The sequence below is a fragment of the Bidens hawaiensis genome, unplaced genomic scaffold (assembly GCF_021521415.1).
Source record: "Bidens hawaiensis isolate Kalapana, Puna unplaced genomic scaffold, B.hawaiensis_p1.1 tig00029502_1, whole genome shotgun sequence".
NCBI lineage: Eukaryota > Viridiplantae > Streptophyta > Magnoliopsida > Asterales > Asteraceae > Bidens > Bidens hawaiensis.
The window spans coordinates 1-7,308 of NW_027494884.1; positions in this window are offsets into that span (position 1 = coordinate 1).

Sequence of the window (7,308 nt, forward strand, 5' to 3'; positions counted from 1 at the left end):
ATCCTCAAATATCAATTGCAATTCAATCAGTAAGTATGTGTGGTGTTTGTTCTTATCGATCATGAAACCACAATCAAACAAAAAGAAGACGATCCTTGATATACCACTTTCTAACAGTGGTATATCATAGCGCTGGCAAAGAGGAAGCGATTATGGGATTGTAATGCCAGTAAAGGAAAATTCAAATTTCAAAGTATTTCCCTAGGCATCAAATGTCGATGTTCAACCAATGATTTGAAATAAAACTTTGAAAATAAAGTAATCATGCGCCTGTCAAAATTAAGGTTGGATTCAAACCAAAGGAACACATGAAAAAGAAGCAAAATAACGGTTTCGGAAAAATGAAGTTCATGGGGCTAGTAAGGCAATCACCAAGGGAAAGGCCTTTAAGTGAAACTTTAATCGCATCCGGGCCTATGGACAAGAACGATTCGGATCTCAAGCAAATGAAAATACGATGCTTTAAATGCCATACCCATGGTAACATGGCTGTCAATTGCCCAAGTAAATACAAAAAGAAAAGCCCTCTTATGAAAACTCTTGTCCCAATAATTTTCTGGTTAAGTGACTGAATATAGAAATTGGGACAAGATGTGGGTTGTTGATGTTTCATTTAGAAAAGCACATGACTTGTGATGAATCCATGTTTAGTTTAGCAAAATACATGAAGTGTGATGAATCCATGTTAAAAAATCCGAAAAACATTTGTCCCTCTATAGAAATAACGAAAGAGATTTAGACTTGTTCTCATGTTGAATAGGTGACGTTGAGATCTTTATGAATGAAAAAGACATGAATAATTCGTACTAGCCTTAAAAGAAAAATGTGTTGAGTTTAGCACAACTAAATGATCAAGGCTATGATGTAACGCTCAGGGGAGATGCGGGTTACGTAGACAGTATGTTAGACAAAGTGGTAGATTCTTTTGATGATGAAGAAAGCAATTGCGTTAATCTTAAAAATGTTACACTGGTAATTATTTTGACGCTTTGGATGATCAACCCCTGCTTGAAATAGAGAAACGAGAACTAGAATCCTATCTTGAGGGTTATTATGATTCCAAAGATACTTTTGGTACTTGAAGAAGGTCGAGCATGTTGAACGAACTCATCAACTCAAGTGGTTTGGGTCACATTCATGGATACCTTACGCATACTAGGTTATATGATGAAATGCAAAGAATCCTTAAGAGATGAATTTGCTAGGTTGTAAAATGATTCTATGAAGAACATTTTAACCAAACCAACAAAGAATATCCTCCAAAGTTCCCAAAGGACTATGAAAGTGGACTACTCGACGTATATATATGTATAAGCAAGCATCAAAGAACATCCAGTTGTCCAAAATAGCCACAAAATTGGGTTTGCAAGAAACATATGACACACATCTAATGATTATCTATACGGGTTACTTTGACCTATTAGCAGAAGAGACTAGGTTTGGGTCACATTTTCTTGAGTGTTACATCATATCCGTGATCATTTAGTTGTGTTAAACTCAACATTTTTTTCTTTAAGGCTGGTACGAGTTTAACACTTCGTATATTTTATTCTTGTCCTTCCATTAGTAAAGATATCAACCTCTCCTATTCCGCGAGAGAACAAGATCTCATGTTATTTGATTCAATTAATATTATAATGAAAGGATCCAGTTACAATAGAGAGGCATAAAAGAGGGCAACAAGCTACGCCGCCACCCCCTTTAGAATGACAAAACCGATCCTACTGAAAACAAAGTTATCGTTCTTTGCGTCGTTGAGCTACTGTGCACGACCCGCTGAACTCTTTTCAAGAATGTAGTCGCATCTGAGGCAAGAGACCCAAATGTATCGAAAGTAAAAGGAATGAAGGCGTTTTTGATTCTCAACACACGCCTTTTCGTGCTTAGCAATTTTTCCTGATTCTACCTTTAACACGGCCTGCCTAGCAACAAACCCAATGTTCCTAAGCCCAACAAGAGGGGAGACGCCAGTAAGATCCACACAAGAATGCTCCCCCCATCCATCCAAACACAAGAATGTCTGCTGGTCTAAGAGTAGACCTTCCTTCACGTGGATCTGACAAGAAATTCACAGGAGCCTCTTTTTTGTCGATATTCCCGCCTGTTTTAACACATTACAAAGGACATACCTAAACAAATTATGTCTATATTTAAACCCCGGGAGTTCTTTGCAATGAACCACATCTTCACCAAAATTATCTAAACAAACTTTACGGCAGACTCTAGAGGGCTCATCAACTGGAAACAGGGGATCATAAAAACGATATTTAAGAATGGCCCGGTACTCCACTACTGACATGTGCTGGCCCAACCCTTCGATGTGGATGACAGTAAAAAATCTTGAGCATGAGGAGATTCAAGACATTCTAATACCGCTCTATGACGAGAGAACATGCCAAACTTTTCTCCCAAACTTTGGACAATTTTACTATAAAGGGCACTCGCCAAAGCAATTTGGGCTTTAGGGGGGGTGGTGTTCTTATTAGCGAACCCGCCAAGATCAAGATCAGGAATAGAGTTGTGCAAACAATCCAATTCACACCCAAAATCAGAATCTAACCCATCAACACCACAATCATGCAAAATGTGGTCCTGTAACTTCCAAGATTGTGCTCTCGAGGCTACGAAAGCATATGTGGAAACATCCTCAGCTAAATATGACCATAAACCACCAAAACGGATAGAGAGAGAGGCTAGTCTTCATTGAAAATCCCCAAAACACGGACCCCACATACCATAATAGCCTCAATCTCCGCTCGGAGCCCTTTGTTAAAAACATAGACATCATACTTAGAAAACATAGGCTGGCATGTTCGGAGTCCGAACAACAACTTAGCCACCCCCATACAACTACGAAGCAAGAGAAGCTCACATTGAGGGTCACGCAGGAGAGTAAGACATCTCATTAGGTTCACTGCTCTTGAAGCTCTGGTAATGGCCAAACTACTGATAAAACCAACATCCCGGCTAACCGCACCTCTAAGGAGTTTTACCCCTAACTCCGGTCTCCCAATCCCGATAGGAAATAAACCTACTTTTGCCTTTACCACATTGCACGATGACCAAAATACTTCAGTCTTTTAATATTAAACTCAAGCCCCAAACTTGGCCCCTTGGATCTAATAATATCCGAGGCTTTAGCCACTTCAATGGCGCCTCCTTTAATCGTGCCATCACCTAAGTACCATGCATGAAAAAGTAACTTGCAACCATCCCATACCCGATGAATGAGGGGGTGTAAAGCTAATGCAAAGAGAAGGGGTCCTAAAGAATCGTCTTGTTGAACCCCGGTAGTTGGCTGGATACAATCATTCCCTACATAAAACCTAGTCGGTTGCCCGTAAAGAAATTTAACCCATAGGGAAATAGATGGGCATCTGGCACGAACCTCCTGCAAGAGGGTGGTCCTATCCACCAGTATGGGTGTTCAAAACCGGATATCCCGAGTTTTGGATATCAGAATTTCGGACATCCGAAAATTTCAGATAGTCAATTTCGATATCTGAATCCGTATCCGAAATTTAGAATATCCGTTCGGATAATTCAACGGATATCCGAAAATATGAATGTAACATCCCGAAATTCCTAAGAATATTATAATTAAATTAATTAATATCAGTGGGAAAGTTTACTCGGGTTAGTCAGGAAATAATTAATAGAGTAGAAGCTAGTATGGGTCGGGCTAGTGTTGGGTAATGGATATGGGTTATGGACTTGGGAAGGAAGGAAGAGACCATGGGCTTAAGCCCATGATCCATAATTATATAAACCTTAATCCCCATTTTCCATTCATTTCACACATATTCCATACACCACCAAAACACACACTTAGCTCTCTCTCATCCTACTCTTTCTCTCTCTAGCCGAAATCAAGAGGAATAAGAAGGATAAACGATTTCTAACCCGAGGTAATGATAGTTTAATATTGTACGAGCCTAAAACGTTAGTTATAGTCGCGTAACGACGAGCCGACACCGTTAAACCGTTTAAATCACAAGATCCAGGTGGAATCGGGTATAAACCGGACCTAAGATGAGTTTAGGGATCACCCTAGCTCAAATCTGGATCAAACGGGACGAAAAACGATGAAAACGGTGAAAGAACGAGTGAGATCTCGTTTTTCCGGCGAAAACGCGGTTTTCCAGCGATGACGGCGCCGGAAAGGCGGCGCCGGAAAAGATAAAGGTGTCAGGGAATGTTCCCTGACCTAACCCTAGTTCGCTAAGGAAACTTAGAGAACTAGAGGGTGATTCTTTAGCTAGTTCACTAAGGAAACTTAGAGAACTAGAGGGTGATTCGTTAGCTAGTTCGCTAAGGAAACTTAGAGAACTAGAGGGTGATTCGTTAGCTAGTTCGCAAAGGAAACTTAGAGAACTAGAGGGTGATTCTTTAGCTAGTTCGCTAAGGAAACTTAGAGAACTAGAGGGTGATTCGTTAGCTAGTTCGCTAAGGAAAATTAGAGAATCAGAGGGTGATTCTTTAGCTAGTTCGCTAAGAAAACTTAGAGAACTAGAGGGTGATTCTTTAGCTGATTCGCTAAGGGAACTTAGAGAACCAGTGGGTGATTCTTTAGCTGATTCGCATAAGGAAGCCTAACGAACTAGGCTTGATTCTTTATCCGATTCGTTAAGGAAAAGGGTAACGAATTACCCTTGATTCGTTAAGACCATTCGTTAACAGAGATAACGAATTAGAAAGTTCAATTCGCTAAGACCAAAGTAACGAACTAGAAGTTTAGCATAATGACAGAATGGTCCCTGTACTTAGAAAGGAATGAGATAATTACATAGTAGCCCTTGGACTTTGATAATTTATGAAAGATGCCCTTAAAGGATTAACGAGTAACGATTAACTAACCGGGTAATGATTCAATGAAGTAAAATCGGCTTAGACACGTAAGACTAATTAAGTAGTAATGAGAATGGCTAGAGTAGTATTTGATATTCAATTATTAAACAGTTAGACGCGCACAGCTCGAGAAGGAATAACCAGTAGCAGAAGAAGTAACCAAGTTCAGGTGAGTTTCTAGCCCCATTCTTTGTTATGTTTTCGGGGCTGTGTGCATACTCGATGTGTTGTTAATACATTTATCCTAAGTGATAAGTGTATGCCATATGTGATATATGTGATAGGTATGAATGATTGCTTGTCGGTACGCGAAGGATCTTCGGATATTGCGCGTACTGTCAGGTTATAAATAAAGGTATGAATATTATATATGGAAGATGTATTAACATTACAAATGAACACTTGTCGGGGCGTGAACGATCTTCGGATATTGCACGTATCGACAAGGGGTATGACTGTTAAGTGAAAATTATGTGAAGAACGGCTAGAGTGTTCTTATGCTACAATGTAATTATAGTATATGTGAAGTATGTGTGTACAGGTACAGAAATGGTATTTGAGTTCTACGTCCGACGTATTTAGTTAGGATGGCGAATCCCTCTAACTTCTGTTGGACCTAGACTTGGCAGGGGATGGCGTAGTTAAGGACCGCGGGCCTTATATGTGATGTAGATGATAGATGTAAACGTAGATAGGGACGGTGGGCCTTATACGTGTTATAGAAGATAGACGCCAACGTAGATAAGGACCCTGCGGACCTTATACGTAATGTAGATAGGCGTCAGCACAGGAAAGGACTGTGGACCTTATACGTGCTATATTTGTGTTGTGGTAGCATAGGGGAAGACTGCGGACTTCGTACGTGCTATGGTTATAGGTGATAGACGCCAACGTAGATAAGGACTGCGGACCTTATACGTATTATAGATAGGAGTCAGCACAGGAAAGGACTGTGGACCTTATACGTGCTATACTTGTGTTCTGGTAGCATAGGGGAAGACTGCGGACTTCGCACGTGCTACGGGTTAGGTTGCAACATAGGGAAGGACTGAGGACCTTGTACGTGTTGTCAATATAGGATGGTACAGGGAAGGACTGCGGACCTTGCACGTACCATAACTGGTGAACATAGGTAAGGACTGCGGACCTTTTACGTGTTCACGATCTTGAGTACAGGTATAGACGGCGGACTATGAACGTACTCTCGGTAGACTGAGGTTAGTGATTGTAGATATGTATGTATGTATGGTAGTAGGGTAACGGATTAAGTATGGATATGTATCTTCGGATATGTATGTATGTGTATGTATTGTATGGCGTCCGATTAACTAGAACTCACTCAGCGTAGCTGACTTTTAGTATACACGCATGTGAGCTGATTATAGAGTTAGCATGAGGACGGCACATGGCATGGATTGAACGGATGGCATCTGAAGATGGAAGAAACGATGTTTTAAATATGATATTTATGTTATGGTTCTAAAGAAAAGATTGATTGTTTTGTAATAAACGGTTAAAGTTTTATATTCCGCGAAAGTTTTAATAAACTCTGATTTGTAGAACTGTGTTTATGAGTAAATCCGACGCTAAAGTAGGGCTACCGGGAACGGGGCCTTACAATGAAAAAAATAAAAAGAAATAAAAAACTTAACTTGTTTTTTTTAAAGACCAACTAAGTAACGCCGGGTACTCCGTACGCGGCCCCCATTGGCTAAAGGTAGCCCGAGCCGGCCACTAGTCCGGACGGACGGAGCCCCTAGCGGTCCATCTATTGAGGGATTCACCGGATAAAACTGACCCTCACGCCTGCCAAATGGCACGACAGCGAGGAGCCGGTAAAACCGGGTGAGATCATGACTCGAACCCTGGCAAGCCAAGGTCATCCCTTATATCTCCCATATAAATTGGTGATAGTGAGGTTTGAACCCCTTACCTCTCACTAGTAAAGTGAATGCTCTACCATTAAGCCATATCCAATTTAAAAAAAAAAAACATATATGTAACAAAAATATATGTTTTTGAAAACATATATTTGTTAACAAAACAATAACTATCAAATATTTGGTGATAATATATACAAGAACACAGTGTGCATCTATGAGTGCATACTCATAAAAATTTAAAACCTAAATGTTGGATCTATAGGTAACAAAGCCATGGACCATTGCACAGCCACAACAGCACCGACTAGGGGTGTGCAAATTAACTGTCATAACCGTTAACCGGACCATAACCGACATAACCGATTTTAACCAATAATCGACATAATCGATGGGTCGGTTTAATGAATTTTTGGAAACCGCCAACTACGGGTCGGTTTTGGTTATAGATAATTTCAAACCCGCCATAACCGAACCGCCCCATTTACAAGATTCTCAAATTTATGGAGTATAATCAGAAGACGTTGTTGATAATTTGGTGAAAATTAAAGAATATAAACTATTAATGCTCTTATTTTCT